The sequence below is a fragment of the Manacus vitellinus genome, unplaced genomic scaffold (genome assembly GCF_001715985.3).
Source record: "Manacus vitellinus isolate BGI_N305 unplaced genomic scaffold, ASM171598v3 scaffold_28_pilon, whole genome shotgun sequence".
Lineage (NCBI taxonomy): Eukaryota > Metazoa > Chordata > Aves > Passeriformes > Pipridae > Manacus > Manacus vitellinus.
The window spans coordinates 3,205,552-3,229,101 of record NW_021940122.1 but is presented as its reverse complement, the minus strand read 5'-3'; the positions used below and the strand labels follow the sequence as shown (position 1 = coordinate 3,229,101).

Sequence of the window (23,550 nt, the reverse complement as noted above, 5' to 3'; positions counted from 1 at the left end):
ATGTAATCCTTCTTGCCTCTTGTGAAACTATCCCACAGAGATCAGGTTTATTTTTTTTTCCCTTCCTCCTTTTCACTGTCCCTTCCAAGGAAACCAAGTAGTCTCAAGTGTCTGTGTTCAGTTTAGATTACCAAGAAATAGCTATTGTTTAGTATGTTAAAAATAAATCATATTTTGCTCAAGGTCTAACAACTGTGTCTGATTATCATGTGGTATTTACTAAATCTGAGGCAGTCATAACAAGTATTGTCATAATAAACATTTTAAAATGCATGCATGCATAAACCTGTTGCTAATGGGAAATATTCAACATGTGGCAGATGGCTTGTTTCTAGGTTGTTTGGGTTTTTTTAATTCAAAATGGTGCCTGCAGTTTCTTTCTTAGAGAAGTGTGAAAACATTTAAATAAATGGCTTCATCTTAAAAAACGATGATCAACTATAAGCTATCTTTGGCTTCACTGATAATTATATGATCTTCTATTGCAATTCCTGGGGCGGTCTCCATTTGTAAATGCATTTCCAAAGATGAAGCAATTGCCTCTGCTCCAGTCTTTCTGCAAATACATTCATTCATGGGCTCAGTCAGCTCACCCAGCTCTCTGTGGGCACCCTTGGACTTCCCATGTTTCTTGCTTCCAAACAGTGTATATCTGCATGTGGGCCTTTATCTGTTGCTTGTGTGCAGGTATTTATATGTGCATATCTATGTGAAAATATGTCCTGGGAGTGGAGGCAGCCACAATGAGAAGGAGATTTTAGCTCATGCAGACACATAATGACATTGCCCTTAGTCTTCTTCCTATGCCCAGTGTGCTGTGAGCCTACTTACATGGGCCCGGGTAGGCATCTCCTTCTCTCTCTGCAAACCTGGGCATGATTAGATTGGCAGCTCCATAATCCCTAACTCCCAGGCACAAGGGCTCTGCTGACTCAACACAAACATGAAGCTCATGATTTACGATGATATTAAGATGCCTGGCGCTAGTAATTGATTTCCAGGGGAGTTCATCTCTTGCGTGTTTTTGAGGATCTGGCCCAGATGCTGTTTGCTGGAAAATGCCTGAAAGCTACTTGGAGTCAGATGGCAGGGAGCCGTGACAAGGATCAGTAAGTTGGGCACTGCTGGCTGGGTGACCACAGTCCCCGGGGATGCAGCTCTCTGGCGTGGTGGCATGTGCTTGTTTGCACGAATCGGTGTCTGACCTTGGGGTGGGGATGAAGGACCAACGTGGGGGAATGTTTGCAGAAAAGCATGCGACTTTAATTATGGGATTAGAATTAATTATAGGTAGGATTTAGAAAATACCTGCCTTTGAATACATTTTCCTGTTCTCTACCATACAGCATGCACTTGAATCCTCTGCCTAATGCTCTCTTCTGGGCAGTTTGCCTACAGTCTTGGTGGCAGGCAGATTGATGGAGGCACTTCAGTGACTGTCACCAGCTCCCGGTTCAGTGACCGGCTGCGTGAGGCACACAAACCTGGACCCAGTAATGTGGAACACACAAAGTGATCAAAGCCTAGAGCTGCCTCCCCACTTATCAGCACGTAACCGCCCTGCTGGCACCGAGCCCAAGACTGGCCACCAATGCGTCCGAGCACAGACTGGTTGTTCAACGTGGGAACTGGACTGAGGGCTCCTTCTCTGAAGTGGTGGTGCTACCCAGCGCTGCAGAAGGAGCTCCCTGTGGGGCAAAGGCAATGACACTGTCCAAGGAATTTGCCTTATCAGATGTAACAGGTTTGCTGTGTGCAGCCCACTGGAAAGGAGGCTGGTTTTCATGGAAGTGCATTTGTAGGCAACCAACCGTTTCCTAGGAGAGCTGTTGGTAGGAGGATTGTTTTGGCAAGAACGCTTTGCATCTACTGCCAATCCACTACCCCAAAATAAATGCAAAGACAGACAACTGGTGATGTGCTTCAGACTGAGGTGTGTGATCCAGTAGGCTGAACCTTGAGGTGTTGATAATGAACTATGGTGATTTCTGGTTGCAGAACAGTGTGAACAGGGAACTGCAAGCTTTCTTTGGAAACCTCCTTTCTCAGCTGTCACTCATCACTCTTGGCCTTACTCTGCCCTGGGACAGGTTGTGCTGGCTGCGTGCAGTAGAACCCTCCCAAATTTTTATGGTACAATTGTTTGCATGTTATCATGGTACAACAGTTTGCAAAGTGTATCACAGTATTTTGCTGTTTTAATCCAAAGCAGTGCCTCTAGGCAGTGCTGCTATGAATTAGACTCACTGGTGAAAGTGTAAATAAAGTTTCCATTTCACTACCTCTCGGTTCAGCCAGCTACAGCTTTGTGAGCAGGCCACACACTAGCAATGGGCTCTGAATGACAAGTAAATATTCTGCACAGTTCACTATTAAACTTGTTAATCAGTGAAATGCTCCATCTCATCAGATGTGTAGGGGTAGACAGAAATGAGGGAAGATTATCTCTTTTTGTGACAGTAAACTGAAGCACATCCTAAATCTTTGCCCAAATATCTGCCAGTGCCAGAATCTTATTCTGAAGGTTATCTGTCAGTTTTACTGGTCAGAGAACTCTTAGTTCCTCATTTGATTAATCACATTACTGAACTAAAAGCAGAAAAAATAAATTGTTGTCTTTGTGGAGGTGCATTGAGTCCTAAAGAGGCACGAAAGATCAACTTTGGCTATGTATATTTTATTCTAATACAGTGTGGGTTAAAATTCTCTTACATGTGTCTGGGAAGACTGCTTAGAGAGGGAACATTCTGTGAACTACTAGATCTCAATACCTTTAGGAAAGCTTACATGTGCATCTGCAAGACACAGCTAGGTGCCAGTGTGTATTTTTCTTAAACACTTCCCAAGAGGTGACAAAAGAAAGACAAATCCTGATTATAGAAGTGTTCTTGGTAATGACAATGATTGATTGTTACAGATGTGGCAGGGAAGATAATGTCTTCTTATCAGTTTAAGTGTTACATAAAGCAGTAGAGCTCCCTGCAGTTGTAATATTCATGCAGGGTGGACTTTCCAGGCTAAGGTATACTTAGTGCCAAACCTAAGGAGACCAGGGGAAAGTGGCCAGAAGCTGCTCTTGTGCTTCTCTTGATCCTGAGGCTGTAGCAAGTACTGTTTCAGTTGCTGGTGCCACTTGATGTCTGACTTGCCCTGCGTGGCCTGTGGGCCACCTACAGCACCCTGCTGTGGTGTGACATCCTGCCACTGTCACCATGCCCTCATTGAGCTAAAAAGGCTGCACTGTGTCTGGGGTGGATAGAACCCAGCCACAGCTTTGGGAAAGGCAGGTGTCTGTCTTTGCTAACACTGAGGTCTGGCCAGTGTTCTGCCATGGGACATTTTGGGAGGTGAGGGCTCCTGGCAGCTACAGAGTGCATGAGGCAGGCAGGAGGGATGGCTCTTTGGAAAGAGGTGAGTTTTAGCTTTTTATTATCAGTGATGAAGCAGGGACTTCTCTGAAGTTTAAAACGTTTTAGCTCATTTTAGCACTGCATGCATTCTGATTAAATATAAGTGCTTTACAGATCTAAATGGGAGCTGTTAAACCCTACCAAGGAATCAAGATCATGAAATCTCATTAAGAACAAGAGACTAATTCTGGGTGCACGGGTTCTTTGGTTGAAGTCTTTTGGTTATAAGGAAACGTTATTTCATGTGCCCCTGTGTAGTGATCTCACTCCAGGCTTTGCAACCCCTTATAGCATTTACTTTAACAATCTTGGGAATTCCTGCTCTATAAAGCAAGAAATTTGTGCCAGACTCTTGAAGTGCTTGGCCTGATCTTAATTTGAAATAATTTATTGTTCTCTGTGACTCCTGTTGCAATCCTGTGGCCTTACGCGTTGTCTTCTTGCCATAAAATTTGCTTGATTGCCTCTGTCTGAAACTGGCACGGCACAGCATTTCTGTTCCCTTTCTCACTTTGATGGTGTACAAAATGTGTTTTCTTGGCTCTTGCCCTCATGCTGTTTCATGACTTTTTTTTCTTTTCTTTTTTTTTTTTTAATAAAAGCAAAAGGCTTTGGAGGCTTTATTTTGGAGACGAATTGTTGCAATTTACAATATTTCCGTTCACTGTGCTTTGATGAGCCTGTCGAGAAAGAAAGAGCAGCCTCTCTCTCCCTTATTTTTATTTGCTGTGCTCTAATTCTGCAGCTTCCCGGAACTCCAAAGACCCAGTCCAAGGGAGATATGAAAACAATAACAAATGTCTGTAAAATATTTTTCTTGAAAAAACTTCCTCTCAGACAATTTTTATTGGAAGATTATTTGCCATTAAAAAAAATTCCTGCCCTTTGCATACTTTTCCTACCTTTGCTCGAACAGTGGAAGAAATAATCTTGCCTTAGAAAGTTAAACATACTAGACTACTCCACCCAGACAGAAATCAGGAGCATGTTTTAAAATTATTTACCAACAGTTATTTTCCTATTTTATTATAAAATATTGCAGATATCGTATTTGTTAGGATGTGCTAATCATGATCTGACACCGTTCCATTCACAAAAATCAAGCAGATCTTACCTTGTGATTGTATTTCCTAAATGGGTGAATTATAGACAACAATAACCACAACTGGACACTCATTTGGTTAAAATTATTTCAAAACTGGGAATTTAATTTTTATGAAAGACCCTTTGTGCTCTGGGTCATACCTTTGGGCAGACATGAACATGGAGGTTACTAGATGGTTGACAGTGGATATGCCAATGTACATCTATCATAATCTGAACTTGGGTGCAAATCATGACCAAAACCCACCGAAAATTCAAGTGGACGCCTCTAACTGCCATGGCTGAACTGTACACACACATCCCTGTGTCATGCCAGAATAGATCTGCCCATAATGACCTTCTTCCTCTTCCTCTTGTGGAGCAGGTAAGAAAATGCATCTTAGTCTAGTGTGCTTCAGCAACAGAAGCACTTGACTAGTTGAGGGGCAGGGAGGAAAAGCTTGAAATCATTGTTACTTCTGAACAAATGTAATGTGTACAGGCCTACACAGATACCACTCTCTTCCCACTCTACAAGTGCAAGTGCAGAAACAAGGGTAGCATGACAGCCTGAGTTGTGAAGTACACCCTGTAGGTCTGACTCAGTGAATATTTATAACAAATGTTTGCTACGTCTCTCAAAAGCACATAGAAGAAAAAGGACACTTCTGAAACACATGAAAGACCCTCCCCATCCCATTCACACACACTTATCCTGCATCCATGAAAATATATAGTCATTGAAACTCCAAAAATGTCATGAGGGAAATTAATTTCCTATATGCAATCCAATGTACTATGGTTTAAAGGACTTAAAATCACCATATCTGTCACCTTGGAACAACCCAACCAAGGCCAAAGGAAAGCAAAGCCAAGTGCTGAAGAGCAAATACTATCAGTCACTCACTCAAGTCTCTCAACTCTACTCCAAGAGAAACAATCTGAAAGGTTCAGTGCAGCCATTTGGACCCATGATAACTGTAAGACTAGCAAATATTCAGACTGCAAAGCTGGTCAGTGCTCAACTCCCAGGGCTAATGGTTATAAAACAGCTGCAGTGGGAGTCGGCACTTTTATTTCATCAGTGCTGCATCCAGGATGAGGGGCTGTGCCAGTGGGGATAGGCTGACAAACACACTGCTGCCCTGCTGCTCAACTGGATCCAAGGCAGACACCAGCTTCCCTTCAGCTGCCTGCTGAACTACGTGGCAGACTTGGGGCTGAAAGGATATAGGATTGGAGCAGGGAATTGAAGCACTTCAATCCATAATCAAAATCCAAGCCCCCAATCAGGGACTGATTAGCTCTTGCCTGATCTGTCTCATCACTGAAATCCTCCCCAAAGTAGTGGTCCCACTGGTCCCAAACCTTTCTCAGTGCCAGATGTGGAGTTGAGGCTCCCTTTGCCTGCTGATGCCTCCCAGTCTTTCAGACAAGGTCTCATGGGCTTTCCCTCCTCTCTGTGGCTTCTTGAGTCTCCTGTGACCTTTGCCAGCTCCTACCTACCCTCCTGGGAGCTGATGCCTGTAGCCTGCTGGCTCGGGTATGCCTAGGGGGAAGGAAATATGAACTTAAATGCCTTCTGCTAAAGGAAGGAATTAGACCCCTCTTCCTCAGTGCAAGGAACACTGTACTTGAGCTGCTGATGGCTGCACCGAGTTTAAAAGAAAAATTTGGCACCTGCCTACAAAAGAGGATTGTGAGCTATGAACCGGGAGTGAAGGGACTTGAGCGCGTGTACTTCGTTCACCAGAAGGCACTTAAACCCAGGAGAGAGCTAGGATTTAGGATGAACTGAAATCTTCAACTTTTCCTATTTGGCTGTCTTAGGCAGCTCCCCAAACAGTGGCTTTTGTGAATCCCCCTCTGAGGCACTTAACTCAACTTACACACATGCATGGAGTCCCGGCATCTAATTCAGGCATGTGGACTCCATTATGGAGCCAGATGCAAACTTCCCATCATGGATTAGGATCTGAAAGGTTCTATGTCCTGTATTGTCAGTCAATTAAGGCCTCCATTCCCTGCCCAGTCCTCTTTTTTGTTTCAAAATCTGGATTACTTTTAAGCAATTATGTATTTTAAAAAATTATTTTTGTATCTATGCAAAGGAGTAGTTAAGGCATGTACTGGGTATTCCCCAGATGATGCAGTTAAGTCAACAATGACTAACTTCACAAAATCTGGCATTAGAAAAAAGTGTATTTAAATGACATCATATCCTTCCCCACAAACTTTGTCCACCAGATCCTTACTGCTGAACATCAGAACCAAAGGTTTATGGTTACCTACAGGCCATGGCTCAGCCAAAATCAAAAATAAATCCATTGGGCTGATATTTCTCTAGCAAGGAAAAGGGTATCATGTTCTCCAAACAGCAGAGTGTCTATCAGCAATGCTTACAATGATTTTCATTTCTTTGTTTTGTTTGACTCTGAGATGGGGCACCTGTGTTAATTCCAAATTAATTTTGTCTTTGGTCAAGAAACCTGCTCAGATTTTCAGATATTAGTGGAAATCATGTATTCTTGATAGAAATACTTCTAATCTGCTTTGTGGAAGGCTTGTTTAACCATGCTAAGGAAAGAGATGTTCTTGAGTACATAATTATAGCCCACGGGCTCAGAGTTTGAGAAGGTTTTTCTCTTAGGTCTGAGCAGTAATCCCTGAAAATTGTCGCAAAATTCTCAATAAGTTAAACAGTAAGGCTGATCAGATCCTGCAGGAATGAGCTCCTTAAAGGACTGTACTCACAAGTTCTACTAGTAAAGTCATCCAGGGGCTAATGTTTTCAAAAGATGTGTTTGCAGCTTTGTGAGCTCCAGAAACCTTTGAGAGAGACTTTGGCAAGTACCAGTACTGGACACAGGGTCCAGTTTTGGCTGTGTGTAGAGTAGGAGCATTTTACTGCTAAAGGAATACTAAATGTCAAGGCTAGAAGCAGCCATACCAGCAACTCTGAGCAATGTACTGGGATAGTAAGCGCTGCCCATGCACATGCACGTGAGCATATGCACACAAATGAAACAATCCATAAAATAAAAAAATCAAAAGCTCCCAAGTCAGCTTTGCTGGTATTTCTGCATCTATGTGGTGGCATAATTGTTTCACACTGCTGAATGAGGGGACCTCAGAGCACAGCAGCTTCATGGCAGGCAAAGGAAGAAGCACCTGGAGGAGAGCTGGATTCAGAATGGAGGGGAATGTGTGAAGGAATTAACTGACATACCAGAGACTTAACAGTGCTCCGCTTGGAACTGAGGGGTAATCCAGTGTCTTCCATCATCACCAATTTAAGCTTTAATAATAAATCAGAACTGATTGTACTGGACAAAAATCTAAGAGCTTTTATAATCTGTGGGATTGTATGGCATCCATGTTTGCTCTTTCATTAGATACTGTTTTCATTACAGGTTTTTGAAAATAACATGCAGAGAGGCGAAGCAAGGCAAACTTAGGGAGAGTTTTCGTCTTTTCTTTTAAGACATAGTGGGCAAAAAGTACAAACTGCTGTCACATGACAATGCCATTGCCTTTAAATGTTTCAAATAGTATCTGTAGAAATAGATTATCACCCTCCTCTTTTCATTTTCAGCCTAAAAGGCGACACCAGTAATGAAAATCACTGAAAAATTGAAAAAAACCATCCAACTTGGTGTCTTTCATCTTTTTTGGCAATTGTGTTTCTTTTGCCTGTTCAGGCTCTAGACTGGATTATCTCCTAATGTGTGTACAAATCTCATCAGTCACCTTTGAGAACTGCTGTTAATTCTATGCATGCCTCTCCTTCCTGAATTCCTTCTTGTTTTATCCGTCTTCTCTTTATTACTAATACCTATACCTTATTTTATCCTTTCTTCTACCTTCAACTTATATTTAGTCCCCAGATAATGCAGTTCCTTAACCATGGTCTGTTGAAAATAATTTTTTTCTTCTTTTGGTAAGGATTTCATGCCATTACGTCTTTGGTTTGGAATGAAGTCCTCATCTTGATTAAATGTGACACCTGAAATGAGGACTAAGCCATGACAAGTCATCCAGAGGAAGGGGAGAGATTTGTGTTTTCCTTCACTTGCAGTCATCAGTATATTATGACCATGAAACACTGCTGTGGCATTCATAACCTAGTGATAACTGTTATGGAAGAGAAGACAAACCTACTTATTTTTCATTTGGAAATGCAAAATTATTAACGCAATATTGTCGAAGAATTTCCTGGCTAGTTTTCCGTTGACTGCCTCAGGCTAAAAATGATTGCTGAAGTTTAATATTTTATGAAACCTCCTGACTATGAAGGTCTAGTAATTCTCCTTGGGAGGATCTGTGGCACAGATAAAATGCAGAAACCTGAACAGACATGATGGAAAACTACATGCAGTAGAGACTGTAACTTTGAGAAACTTGTGTCCCTCCAGTGCCTGTGCATCAATTATACTGGTGAATATCTATTTTTTAAAGTAAAAAAAAAAAGGATATTTCCCAGAGTTCAGTAATATGGGCCTCCACAATTATAAAGAAAAACCTTACATGAGCTAGAACAGATTTTTCTCTAGTAATTCAATTAATTGCTTCCATGTAACAATTAGCAACATTAGAAGCTCATGAAATTCAACAGTCAGAGAACTGGTCACCTGTGCAGACAGGTAACTTGACATAACTCCATTAATTTTGATGAGAACTGTAACCTGTATAAAATTTGCTAGTTGTTAAATATTTTAAAATGGATCTCAACCTATATATACCCAGACAGTTATCCATGCAATAGACTGCAGCCCGTTTTTCTTAATCAAGCACAACTACAATGGGAATTTTGCTCAATTAAGAACAGAATAATTTGGCTGGTTTTTGTTCAGTTCTTGGCAGTAGAAAAAAAGTGGTCTTTCCAACACTAAGTGCCAGTGCAAAATATTTTGGCAAGGAACAAATGTCAGTTTAGATCTATGAAATTACCATTTCCAGGCAGTAAAATTAGAATCACTCTGGTTTGTATTAGCTTAAAAATACCCAAACCCTGGCCAGCTATTGTGTAGCTAAGTAAACAGGTATCCACTACTGGCCCAAATTCTATTCTCAATTATAGTAGCATTTTGACTGCAGGGGAAGCAATTCTGATTTTTAAGCAGAATAACCAGTATCACTGAGTATTAACTTTTCCATGTGCTTAGTTTATTGATATTGGTATTCTGCTGTAGAAATTATCACAGTGGTTAAATGTATCCTGTTTGAAGTGGACAACACTGATTGGTTTTGAGTCCATTTTACTGCATCTTATCTTGCCAATGATGACATTTAATAGGATGTCCCAGATGAACAGCTTCACTTGTCTAGCCCCTCTGAGCTAAAAGGAAATTTTCCAAAGATGGAAGAGTTGGAAGATGAGTGGGAGTGTTGCTTTCCTTTAATTATTTTCTTTTAAGGAAATGTTTTTCTTATCATTCTTTTTATCTATTCAAAACTATCCCAAAGTCTTCCTGGAAACTGGGCTGGAAATGTCATGAGAACAGACATTATTTCATATATCTGATATTTTTTTTTTTCAACTGGCGACAAAGATCCCATTTAATTAAATGAAAGCAGACTTTGGATGTCTCTGTTGATGTACAGACCTACAGGCAGTAGGAGAATGAGGGAAGAACCTGTAACGTAAACCTATCTATTACATTAAAAATACATACTTATGTTCAGACTTGACCGTTGTTTTACAAGGAACTCCCAAGAAAACATGCATGTGGATCCCATTTCCTGCAGAAGTTTGCTTTTAATGCTCATGTAATCAACATATCATACTTCAAAGATTTTTTAGTTTAGCTAGAAATAGGGCTGTAAATGTTCTACTCATATCCTTCCCCGTGGCTTAGCTGATGCTCCCAGCCAACCCACTTCATACCTGCAGAAAAGACAACTACTTGTTGGCCTGCTAGGGAGCTCTGTGGGCCAAGCATCAGCTCTGCAATCAGGTCTATAAATCTTCTAGATTATTTGTGTGCTGGAGCTTCTCTTGCCATTGTGATGAAGAAATAATTGAGTTGCAAAATTCCACCAGTTACATATGAAGCTCATGAAGTTTATTCTCTAACAAAGGCATTATTTTGTAAAGGGGGGAAAAAGTATAAATGTAAGCAGATACATATGTTTTTAGTACTTAAACCCATTTAATTACATTATTATTTTTGCCAAATAAGATGACATGGACAAGTTAGATGTTAGCCTTTTTTGTGAATTTAACCAAAGTGATCACGCATATTGTGTGCTACACAATTACCTTTGATCTTTGTCCAACCACAGCAAATTAGTGCAAAAAAAAAAAAGCGTGGGAGGACCCAGGGCTTCCAAATGTATTAAACTCATTACTGAGATGCTTTAAACTTACTCATCATTCAGCCTTGTTCACTCTTGGTGATGATGGCTCACTGACTAAAAGTAATAATCCTAAATTGAATTGTTTTGCAAAGAAATGCAGTGGTGCCTCTGTAATTATGATATAGATGATTCTCAAGAAAAACCCATTTTGAAGGTTGCCACATTTTAAAATGCATTTCCATAGCCTTGCTCTGCTGTGGGCTGCCAAAGGATGTGCATAAAAAATGAACTGAGGTGTCAGTGTCCAGAAAAGCCAGTGTTTTTTTCTTCATATAGAACACAATGTTTTTTTTCTCCAGATAGAACACAGACTCCCACAGTTGCTGTCTCTGAATGTGAGGCTGATGCTCTGAATCAGTGTGGTGAATAAGGCACATGCTGAATGTTTACTGTTCTCTCAAGATATTCTTTCTTTCCTGCAGTGCTGGAGGGGAGTGGGTTAGAAAATTATAAATGTGAAATCCTGTTCCTGTCTTCTATGAGGACATGCTGCCTAGAGAACTAAGGACATACTGGCTTACGTTTTTTCCCCAATTAATTCCTAAGGATAGGCTTAGACATGCTCGTATCTCTGAAAAAGACTGAAGAGAGATTATAAACTGTCTGGTATTGTTGAGTTAACTAATGGATTGGGCAGTAGCTCTGAGAAAAACTCCTATGCTGGAATTGAATCCTGCCTGCTTGCTCACACCATGGGACTGCAGTAGGGGGTGGCAGAATTCTGGTTGTGAGCCCTGACCTGGTATGTCCAGACACCATCACTCAAGCAGCAGGCTCAGGTTTTAAAAGAACTAGAGATTTTTAAGCATGTATGTAAGGTTGTTCTAAACTACCTCTATGACCTTGAGCAAGTTACTTACAGCATCATTTTTCTTTTGATGCCATGGAAAAGGCAGGCCTGAGCCAACACATACATATTGCTTGCTGTCACTCCACAGCTCCCACTTTTTGGCACATTCTAACCCCTGCTCACAAGTTTCTTCCACCTTGAACACTGCAGTTTCTACTGGAGATGGAAAGAAGCAATGGACACAAGCAGAACAATGGCAGTGGAGTGTCTTGTAGTGTTTTAAAGTCCCTCAGTTCCCATGTCTCATTTAGGACACCTCTGGAGTTCAGGACTCCAGATGAGGTCTACAGCACAAGAGTGGAAGTAAGTTGGCAAGCCAACCTGTGATGAGCATCCAGATGGTGCAGCCTGACTGACAAGGGTGTTCATGCTACCTGGTCTGAAGTTAAATCTTTGGTGCCTCTGCAAGACATTGCTTATGCTTCTGGGGCTGCTGTGGTATTGCCATAGGTATTGCCGTACTTTGCTAAATCTGCTTCAGTTCCTCACTTGCAAAATGGGTCTGAAACTCCTTACTTAGCTCTGAGTGATGCTGTAAGAAGTCAAGCATCTAAAAGAGGGCTATACTGAGTCAGCCTTCTCTTTCTGGTGCTTATGAATGTGTAATAAACTTACTTAAGTGTGGCAGTAAGTGGCAGTAAGCTCTTTTGTGCACTGTGTTGTTTCCAATAGTTTCCAGACTCTTCAGTTGACTGTTTACAGGTCCTTCTGAACCTCTGACTTCAAATAAAGCTACAGAGAGACCGCAAGTCAGTCTTGATGAGCTGACACATTTATTCAGGTTCTCTTCAGGGCTATGAAATGCAAAAGAATAGTTTCCTGAAAATATATTTGTCAAGAAGATGAGCACTCAAGATAAACAATATAGTGGAGGCCAAAAAAGAAATTGAAACAGGACATCCCCCCACATTGTTTGCTTAAGCAAAATCAGATGGATTTGTCTCTGGGGACTCCAGGACTGGAGCTACATTTTTTTTTTTCATGCTAGGTGGCATATTCTGCCTGCTCTTTTTTTTCTGGCCTTGCTTTTGCGTATATCAGAGTGTCTTAAGCAATTATTCACCTCAGTTGTTCTATTTCATCCATGCAAATTAGAACTGCAGTTGCAGTTAATATGAAACTGTAGCACTATCCGCATTTTTTCTTAAATCCTCAATGTGTTACTCAAATTCTACATGCTAATTCATTGCTTGATCTGACTACATACAATTCGTTAACTCACTTTAAACCCTCACACAAGCATCCATCCTATGCCTTCAATTACAATGTCTTTCAAGAACAATTCCCTTCACAGTCTATGATGTTATTAAGAGATTGAATAATGCTTTACAATTAAAGGGACACATTTCTTTGTCTTGACATTTTGATTTTTCCTGGATTAGGTCACTATTATTAATGAAATTATCTTGCTTCTGTATTTATTTCACTCCAGTTTTAAAATCACTAGAGCAACTTTTTTTCAGAGTCTTTTCCAGAAATTCTTCAGTCCTAGAAAAATGTATACTTCACTTAAACCAAACCAAACCAAAAAAACTATAAAAAATGGGTCTTACTGGAAGGAAACTTTACAACAAGTCTGCACTTTGTGAGAGAGGAATAAAGTTTAGGCTCTGATGCTCATCTCTGAGTAATGTAATTGAGAAGTATCTTCCTTTGCATCAGTGGCATTGTCCATGTGTAAAATTGGGATGAAATGGCTGAACAGAACAACTGCTTCATGTTTGTAGCTAGTTCATCTCCTGAGAAACAGCGGAGGAGCCTTCCTTACTGCCAACTTTCCAATATGGCATTCAGCATGACTGTAAAAGTCTTGGGGAGAAGGAGGTGAAGAGGGTAAAGAAGTCCTGACCAAAAATCACACTGGCCTGGTGTGCATTAGTACATTAAAAAGAGAAAAGAGTGTAATAAGGTTTAGAATAATTTTTTGTTTTAATCGTGGAAGTCCTTGTCATGCAGTAAGCAGCTGAGTTTGCTTAAGGAAGACAAAACAAACCAGGGCATGATTTGTGTAAACTGCATGGAAAGGCCATGTCTTTTTTGTGCACTGGCCTCCATCCACAGGCTGTTTCCAGTGCTCCAGCTGGGTTGGGGGGATGCTGCAGTCTTTGTGTCTTCACCTATTCAGATTCTGGTTCCTCCCCCTCCACCCTCTCCCAGGGTGGCAGAGCAAGCCAGTCAGGGGCCTGCTGTCCTAGAGGATTAGCCCTTTGCTTTAGGGAACTGGGAGAAGCACTCCTACCACCATCAGTGACCTCCACCTTCAAGCTCAGCTGCTCAGGCTGTGACTTGCTTTTGGAGCTCGCCTGTTACGACTTAAGGACTAGGTAGTGCTAATGAGTGAAAAAAGAGCTGAAATGGGTGATTGAAATGAGCCTCTGAAAGCAGTGGAAAGGCTGGCACTTGCACAATTTTGTAAAGGAAATACTGTTATTCCTAAGGAAAGGGTACTATTTCTACAGCTACAATTTAAGACATTTCCTCTTTATCACCGAAGCTGCACACTGGGACTCATCTAGGCTTAATGCAAACACTGCATCGGGCAGTTCAGGGATGGTCAGCTCATATGAACAATTGTAGCTTTGTAAACTTTGTTTGGAGTTTTATTAGATTCCCTGCTGCAGTCTTCAGTAGTCAGAATGGGCTGTGTATTAAACCCATCTACTAAACCCATCTTGTATAATTTTTCTAATTCCTGATGTAGTCACTGTAACTAATTTGTGGCAATAATCAAAGGAGAATCAGATGTTTATGTATTCTTATTTGCAACAGGGATAAAAGAATGGATTGTTAGCAAGTATATTTATAAAAACAAGTACACTGAATGCCAAATGGTGTAGCATCAAATGTTTCTCATCGGTGTATATGTATTTAACTACTGACAAGTGTTACAGCCAATTCAAACGTCTGTTGGAGCGATTTTTGATCAGTATAGGAACTGCTAGGTTTCCATGGGAAGGCCTTGGGAGCGGACAGGTCTTGGTACTGACACTGCCCCATAGGTGGCGTGAGCCGTCCGCTCAGCACAGACACAGGTCTAACACTCTTGCATTTAAAAAAAAAAAAAAGAAGCAAAATTAAAAAAAACAAAACACGTCCACATGATTGTCCTTTATATAGGAGCTATGGCTCATATTGGCTGGTGCACAACTGCTTTATACTGCCTTCATGTCTGAACTATCACACTGTGATAAATGAAAGATAGTTCTTTCTGGTAAAGGTAAAATATTATTTTAAGACACAATGTTTGCCTGTGCCTATGAATGAGGAGAGTCTTCCTTTCTTCCACGTACTTTGATCACCTACAGACAGCTCATTACAACAGCATATTCCTTGTAATGGCCAGGGCAAATATGATACAAGCTGAGCATTAACAAATACCTTTTCTTTCTGGCTTCCTGTCACTTAGTCTGTGTTTAGCTTTTCAGACACTCTCTCCTTTGTCAAAAGGCAAGGGCCTTTGTTTTCTGGCTATCATGGAAGTGTATCATGTTGGAATATGCTTTACTCTTAGCACATCAAAGTCTGCAGATTTTTCTGCTGGTGGGTAGGCAATGGTAAGCATCAGCCCTTTGAGCTTAATCATTCTATATTTAGGGAAGAAAGGGAATGAATCTGGAGTGTGTCTGCAGTTCCTACAGATATATAACACCTATTTAGGGGTCATATTCATTCCTAGCTGGGTTTAATCACATGTGAAGTTGTGTTTGTATTCCACATCTGGCCACGGCTGGACAAAGTAACGTGTACATTCAGGCATCTGTTCTGCTCCTTTCAGCACTACTAAATCTCAGAGCAAAATCATCCGTATCTAGGTAAAAAGTGAGGGGAGAGAGGAAGTTAAAAGGAGAAGGAAGTCTAAGGAAGACTGTCTGGCGAGACTTTCTATCTTTAGGTCTTCACAACCCCTGCATACCCTGCATGGGTAACTATTATACTTCTAAGGCAGGTAGAATGGACATTGTTTCAGGTACAGTAAAGAGATTTGTATCTCAGGGTGCAAAAATATCTGTCTCAAGAGGGATATAAGGGAATATGTTGCACAACAACTGGAATGGGTATTCTGCCTGAGCCTGAAGGACAACGTGTGCCAAGCATGCAAGCATCTGAGATTGGAAATAGATCCCTCGAGGCACTGTCAGGTATGCCTGTGGGAGGCACAGGGAAAACCCCACCAGGCGCCTTCAGCACCTACAGACACAACATGGGCTCAAGTGTTTGGCACTCCTAGCATGCACAACAAACTCCTCATGTATGATCGTGCTGAGATACACCAGGGGTTGTGAGCATACGAATGCAAAAAAAAGAGCTCACTTGGGAGGTTAAAAGAATACACTTTGCAAAAAATTTGGCCAATACCTGGCTCACCTGCTGTCCTATTTTTACTGTTTAATCCCATTCACACTCCTAGGTTATCTCTGAATATTCTCAGCCCAGGAAAGATGCACCCTAAGAAAAGATTGGTACAGAAGAGTTTTTTCTCATTTCAGCAGCACAGGCCTGAATACTAGAAGTAATGATTTAACAAAAAGCAGTGGTTGCACTCACATCTGAGGTACATAGGTAATAAAACTCTTCTTTGGGTTTCTGAGGTTACATACCTCCAGGAAAACAGTATCCACTTGGTTTAAATTTAATTGAGTCGAGGAAATAAAAATGTCATTGTCAGTGTTTCACAGGCCCAGCTAAACTTTTCCTAAAGGAGATGTTAATAATATTCAGAGGAGGGAATGAACTCACCGCAGGCAAAAATTATAATAGAAATAATAATAAAAAATCAGACTCCTTCAAGTCTCCTTTGGTTCAACTACGGATTGTAGGAGATTTCTCATAAAATATTTTAAGGATATTTTAATGTGACTGTACACTGGTTGGGAAAAAAAATGAACATAACCTATTGAGAGTATTAGGACCCTTCCTCATCATGCTAAATTTTTAGCAAGAAAACTGCAGGCCACTTGGCATAGCTGAAGCTGGTTAAGCCTTTAGCTTATCAAATGTCACATGAAAGGTTGGGGCCGAGTAAGTGTTAAGGCTGTGTTAGGATGGCGTGTCCTCAAATAATTGTAGAATGCCAAACGCAGAGCTTCCCGTGTTCCTCCAGGCTGAGCAGGGATGCCAAATATACAGAATTGGAAGCTGCCTATCTGGGGTTTTTTATTTGCTTGATATTGTGCAGGCAGCAGAGACAAAATACCAAAAATACTTGAAATCCTTATGACCTTTCTCTGCAAACTGTGAACTTTGTCCACTAAACTCAAATTTCTATTTACACTGTCAGCACAGGCTCATGCTGTTGCCTTTTCTTTGCCTTTTCAGTTTGTCATGTATCAAGGGACAGCTTTACAAACACTGCATAAGAGGGGGGACCTGAGCACATTCCCGACCTTTTGCAGCTTCAAAATGCTAAGTCTCCGTTCTGTGGATTGCTTAAAAGTAGCTGTAATGCCAGCAAAGTAGCATGAAATATGCTGTTTGCACCCAAAGGAAATATTCTACATAAAGTCTTTGCCATCAGTTGGCATGGCTCACGTTCCCAACTTGTGTCCTGACTCCATGCTTCTGCACAGCTGACTCCATTTACACCATCTCCCATTTACATCAGGAATACACAGGTGATGGCTGAGTAAATGGTCCAAAAATGCATTCAGTAAAGTAGAGCATCACCTTCCTAAGTGAAACATCCCTGATTTCAGCATTGTGCTTCAGTATTCATCCACCCCTTGTAAATCATGAGCCAGACTGCTGCAGAGAACAAGTACAGGGGAAATTTCAGATGTATAAAGTAGAAATTGTGAGAATGAGTAGCGGAAGTAGAAAAGTGAGGGTGACTAAGCACTGACATGGGTTAGGGAGTCTCCATCCTGGGAGATAATTAAGAAGCTGTCTGGACATGATCCTGGACAACCAGTCTAGGTGTCCCTGCTTGAGCAGGGGAGTTGGACAAGATAAGCTTCAGAGGTGCCTTTCAACCTTAACCATTCTGTGATTCTGTGAAATTGTTCCTATAAGACTGTAATATTTGTCACTGTTTGCATAACTTTTGCAATTAAAAAGAACAGCCTTAACCAGTTACTTAAATAAACCCAACAACTACATAAAACTCCTTTGAAACTAAATATTAGATTGAATTATATAGCAAATATTTTAGCTGAACTGTCATTAGCTGGGCAATTCTTATGACTGTATTTCAAATTTCATTTCATCCTGTAGTACCATTCCTTGAACTTTACAAGGCAAAGGTATTAATAGAGTTCTGTCTGAACTCTTCAGAGTCTAGAAAATTGTCTTAAAATGCAACATTTCCTGAGAGACTCCTGCATGGAAAATACATTGGTGTTTCCAAAAGAAACTGAATGAGTGCACAAGGAATCGTTACATGGATAAATCATGTCAATGAGGCTTTTGAAAGAAGATTTTTCACTTCATGCTACTTTTCCCTGAATGTGAAAGCTATGAGAAATGTGTGGAAAACACCTGTGAAGTGATGATAACAGCTATATGCTCTATATGTTGCTGTTAATCAGCTACCTGTTAATGAACTATATGCCTCAGCATAAAACAGGAGGATTTACGTGTAACGCAAAACGCATAAAAAGACTTACTGTTTGGTACAACTTTTTCCTAAATCAGAGAGGCCCATTGCTCCAGTCTTCCATGAATTTCCTGTTATGAACATAAAAATCTGCTGCTTACTGACTCGAAGTCTCTTTTCACGTGAGTTTGTCTAGGAAGTAGGGGACTAGGGGAAAAGAGAATTTAACAAGCAGCAGGTTCCTTAGGTCTCTGCTTTGTGTAGCCTGGGATCATAAACTTGTCATCATGGTTACTAACAGCAAGCAGGAGGCATCCATAGAATATCTCCAATTCTAATGATTTGTGGAGGCAAGTTCATCTTGTTCTTTTTATGTGTTCTTCTGTACTAGAGCTTTATGTGTCAATTATCGCTACTAAAGCCCCAAACAAGCCCCTCTTCTTCAAAACACAGACAAAAGCAACCATTGGGTTTATTCACAGTAATGCTTGGATTAGTTAAAGAAACCACATTCACCAACAGGAAAAGAGAAGTAAATTTCTAAGCTATTGAATAACACTGCTATGTTTGGAAAGGATTTTTCTTTTGTAATTCTCCTTTAATTTCCTCCCATCCAAAGCTGCTGAGAGGAATCTGAAGCTAGGTTTTCACGAGTGACTAAAGGATCTAGCAACTGACTCCCTTTTAAAATAAATGGTCCTGGAAATGTAAGGTAACATTTCCATGAATACTCAAGTAATTTAAGGTTTAGGTTCCACTAAAAATCATCCAGTACTTCCAGTTCCCCAAGTGAGACAGGGAAAATTCAGACCAGTAAACTAATCCTTATTATCAGATAAACAGGGATTGAATGGAGGAAACTAAAGTATGAGAAAATGAGGAGAAAACTGAGGACACAGGAGATTACTACGTTCAAGAAGTTTATACACTAAAAGGCATAAAAGGCAGTTCAACAGGAAAAAGGATAGACAGAATATCAGACCATATAAATCAAAACACTGCTTTTAGTTACTTAGGTTTTCTTTGGATTTTGAGATATGACCTCAGTAAATCCACACAAAATTGTATAACTTTATCACCTGACTCAGTGCCTCTAAATTCAGCACAATATTTTTTTTTTCCTTCTGCTTCCTGATCAGATTAGAAAGTGTCTGAAGTTAAAGTGTGCATTCTGGTAACCTTTCTGAATAGTTTTGCTTTCTTCATTTCAATTGTTGTTTTTCAATTTAAAAATATTAAAATACCACAGTTGGGTGGGTAGTGACTACCATGACACTGTGTAGAAAACCAAAGCAATTTGAAGCAAGCTAGACATTCTGAGTACATTTTTAAAATACCTTATTGCTTAAATAAAATAAATCCCTTAGTCTAGCAATTACTTTCAGATGTTTGATTGTTTATTTTTAAAGAACTGTCATATCAACCATTTAGAATTGACAAGAACTACTTTGATATCTTCATGACTTTTTTTCTGGTGTTTCTCCCCTCCTTATACTGGGGACTATGTACTCATCTTCATTCTCTCTTGTATTTATCTTAATTTTGCTGTATTTTATTTTATTAGAGGAAAAACTTAGCAGAGCTGTTTGTGGCAAGATTCAGTTACAGGAAACCCAACAGCTAAGCCCCAGTTTCAGCTGAGACAATTAGACTGTTGATTTTGGTAGCAGCTCAGGACTTCTACTCGACCCAAATGCCTTTCAAGTCTATCTGCCAGTTGATGCTCAAGTCTGAAAATTTTCTTTATTTTTGCTATAGATAAAGGGCTTTGTTTCCTTTTAACTTGAGGGTTATTTCTATCCAGATATGAGTGTTTTGCTGAAATTCTTCTCCATTCACTGGAATAGGTTTAAAAAAAAGAAATAACAATATTTTCCAGATCTTCAAACCTTTTTTAAAGTTTTTTTCCTCCTTAATTCTCTGTTCCTTGATATCTTTGAATTGATGAGGATAGTGTTTGTTTCTCTCAAAGCAATTTTGCCATGCATGAGAAGTAGTAGGTGCTAATTTGTAATGCTTAGCTTAACCATTGCTTTTTTCTGTCCAGCAACTGTATTTAATAGCTCATACTTCTGTTTCACCTGTTGTAGGTAAAGGACTCTAAAATACTGAACATATGATACTTCTTAAAAAGTAATCTATATTATTATATAGAAGATATTTATCAGAAGGTTTGAAGAAATGACTAGTAAAAAGAGCAGTGTTCTTTTACACTCTTTTCACCGACTGCTACGGAAACTTTGCAGCTGAGTTATCAAAGTCCACTGCCATTCTTTGATGGATTTTTTTTTTAAGTGGACAGGCTCTAAAACTTTCTAAAACTTTTTTTTATGGATGCTCTGAGAGAATGTAAATGCTAACTGAGAAGTGGTTTGTTCTCTGTCAATATTTTGTGAGCTGGAGCCTTGAGCATTTTTTTTCCTCTTTTGTTTTCTTCCTTGTTTTTTTCTTTTTAGACTTTTCTAGCAGTCTTTATAGGGTAGGTCACAGCAGCTGATGCTGGGTGAAATGGTTACCAGGGACAGCTCCAGCTGAGGACGTGGACAGAGATCCTAAAATCCTGGCACTGCACCACTCTACCCCAGTGCCTGTGAACCCAGTGAGTTCATAGTTCAGTGCTCCCCAGTGGGTACCCACCCCAGTAAAGCCCAGTGGGTTCACAGAGAGGGGTCTCTGCCAGGGCTGATGCTCTATTGCTGCATGTTTGTGGAGTCATGTTTGTCTGATTCTATTGGTTTCATTTCAGACAAATTGTGTATGATTTCTCTGCAAGAGAGAAACACTATCGAATGTGGCATTCATGCTCCTTAAAAGATGTCCAGAAAGTCTGAGGAATTTACATGATTAATTCTTAACATGTGGATTCTTTTAATTAGCTATCTAGAAACCAAAACAGAGTGCAGGACACTACTGCAGTGCAGCTTGTTATGCAATAATGCATTTTTTCTTCCAAAAGTCACACTTGATAACAAACAATAGTCCTAGGCATAAGATGACTGTGGGCAGTATGAGCTAATGTCTAGTTGTCAGAAACTTTTCCATTAAGGCTCAGAATGATGTTTAACATACTCTTCCCATTATTGAGCTAAACTAAACATTGTATTAAGTATGGATTTCCCAATGAACATTACTGCTGTTTATTTTAACATGTGCATACATATGGAAGTGGACACGTGTACATTTGGGATACCAAAAGCACATCAGTAGCATGGTTCACTCTGTTTCCAGGATATAATGTTTTTTGACATTTCTTTTTTTAATGAAACTTGTCCTTACCCTTTTCTGACCATAGAAGTAGGTTTAAACCAAGATTCTTTAAATAAACACAAAAGGCCAAAATTACATATTCCCTCCTATTAAACAGTGGAGAATGACTGAAAGGGTAGATTTCTTTATCTAGGAAAAAAAATGCTGCTGAGGATGATCACCAAAATTTATGTACCATATACTTTTCCACTCAAAATTCAATAGCTCTGGTGTATAGCAAACACTTGAATAACTCATGAAATCCTGAGCAAGTGATAGCTTTAAGACAACTTCAGTTTTAAGGCTTTGCACTTTGGTTTTGGCATTACATATAATTTGTTTAGGATTTCAAAGCTGAATATACTTACATTTAGATTTCAGGAAAGGGCAGAAGAAGGGCAGGTTGTTTGCTTTTCACTTTAAGAGACCTAGATTTCCTGATTTTGTTAGGCACGTTGTTACTTTGTTGATTTTAAGTTGGTCCCTAGGGGGAAAAGAAAGCTTATAAGAAATGTATGAGCACACTATCTTTTTTTTTCCCAGAAATATTATGAAATATTGGCCAAGATTTTCAAACATAGTGGTTTAACATAGTCTAAATTCTATATTCAGGCTACTTATTCAAGGTCTACTGTTCAGAAGTACGAAAATCTGGCAACTCATTCACTTTAAGTAGCCTTTTTAGTTACTCAGTGCTTGTGAAAACTGATGTAGCAGTTTGAATATGGGCTAAAAATCCTGGTGTTTGGTGTTTTTGTTGGCAATCCTGTGATAATTATGCTGTAAATCAAAATATGGGTTTGGATTTCAAAAGCGCCTTGAGCCTTGTTCCGACTCTTCTGCAGAGACACTGCATAACTTTTTCAGATTACAAGGTATAAAATTATCGGTTTGAAGTACAGATGAAAAACTAATCTCATATTTCTTCACATGTGTTGCGCCCCTGAAAATGCACACACAAACCCTTTCTTGCAATGCACAAATAAAGTCATTAGTTCCCAAGAGACTTAGATTAATATGATGTGCTTGGAACTACCAAAGGACCCAAGCATTACTGCACTCATAATGTGAGAATACTAGCAAGGGGAGTCACAGAAAATGCTAATGTCCTATATAAATATAAAATATGCTTATCTCTTTTATAGGCTAATTGTTCTCAGGCAGCTACTACCAAGTCCTGTGTGCCACGCCTGACCCAATTCTCACTGACATGACTGAGAAGGGTCTCTGTGATTTGGTGGGTTCAGCTGCCATTGAGATATTTAGAGTTCAGGCCTGGATGGTGAATTCTGGAGAACTGTGCTCCAACTGGAGTGAGCACGTGCTTTGGTGCTTTGCTGGATCAGAGTTCAGGAGGCCCCTGTGCCTCTCTGCACAGCCCCTGTCCTCAGCTGCTGACCACACATTCCACTTGCTGCTCAGCATCCATCCCACTTGAAGCCATGGGCTACTAGAAAACCAGCTCTTTGATAGGCAGAGTGATGCTTTTCATATTCTGATTTGCTTTGTGGTTGAAAATTGAGATATTTGGCCCAAGGAAGACCTTGGGCCTGTGTTTTCACTCTCCAGAGACATTGATTTCCCAGCAGTCAGAGTAACTCCAAAGAGCCAAACACACCCAAAGGTATCTCTCCGTTTACTTTTAGCATTTTATCGACCAGGACAAAATTAAAACTCAAGAGCAGTGGCTCCTAAGCTCTGTACAGCTGAGCTTCAGCAGTGCCATTGTACCCCAGGACTCAGTGGGCCCCAGGCAGCTGTGACCTGGGTGGCCTGGCCACCATGAGACTGTGCAAATCTCAGTGGGTGGAAGCATTTGGAGAGGAAGGTGTACAAGGGAAACCTGCAGGTAGCTTGCCTGTTTTACCTCAGATTTATTCAAGCCCATTTGAAACATGTCCACTATACCCTGTTTCATCTGAATGCCACACCTGGGCTATTGTGAGGTCTCTCACTTTCAGATCTGACAAAAGAATTAATTAAATTATTGTAAAAACAGTACATTTACACAAAAGAAGCTTGAATTTTCTAGACAGAGTAGCATTTTCTGCCAGAAAGGACATCTCCGA

At 40.2% G+C, this 23,550-nt stretch overlaps 1 protein-coding gene and 1 long non-coding RNA gene across 4 annotated transcripts in view; one reads left to right on the top strand and one right to left on the bottom strand.

The window, feature by feature from the left end:
• The window catches only part of COL8A1 (collagen type VIII alpha 1 chain), an 87,159-nt gene that overhangs the window by 9,933 nt on the left and 53,676 nt on the right, over window positions 1-23,550 (bottom strand). The window contains exon 3 of one of the 3 annotated variants that reach the window (XM_029960654.1): window positions 21,850-21,965. The exons of 1 other annotated variant lie outside the window; for it this stretch is intronic. The gene's annotated coding sequence lies outside the window, so the exon portion shown is untranslated. Of the gene's footprint in view, window positions 1-18,305; window positions 18,329-21,849; window positions 21,966-23,550 lie in introns of those variants that run through there. One more of the 3 variants, XM_029960655.1, reaches the window with a different exon arrangement.
• On the top strand, window positions 1,006-1,910 carry LOC108640060. Its single transcript, XR_001920904.2, has 2 exons — window positions 1,006-1,109; window positions 1,347-1,910. It is a non-coding gene; the product is annotated as an uncharacterized LOC108640060 (long non-coding RNA).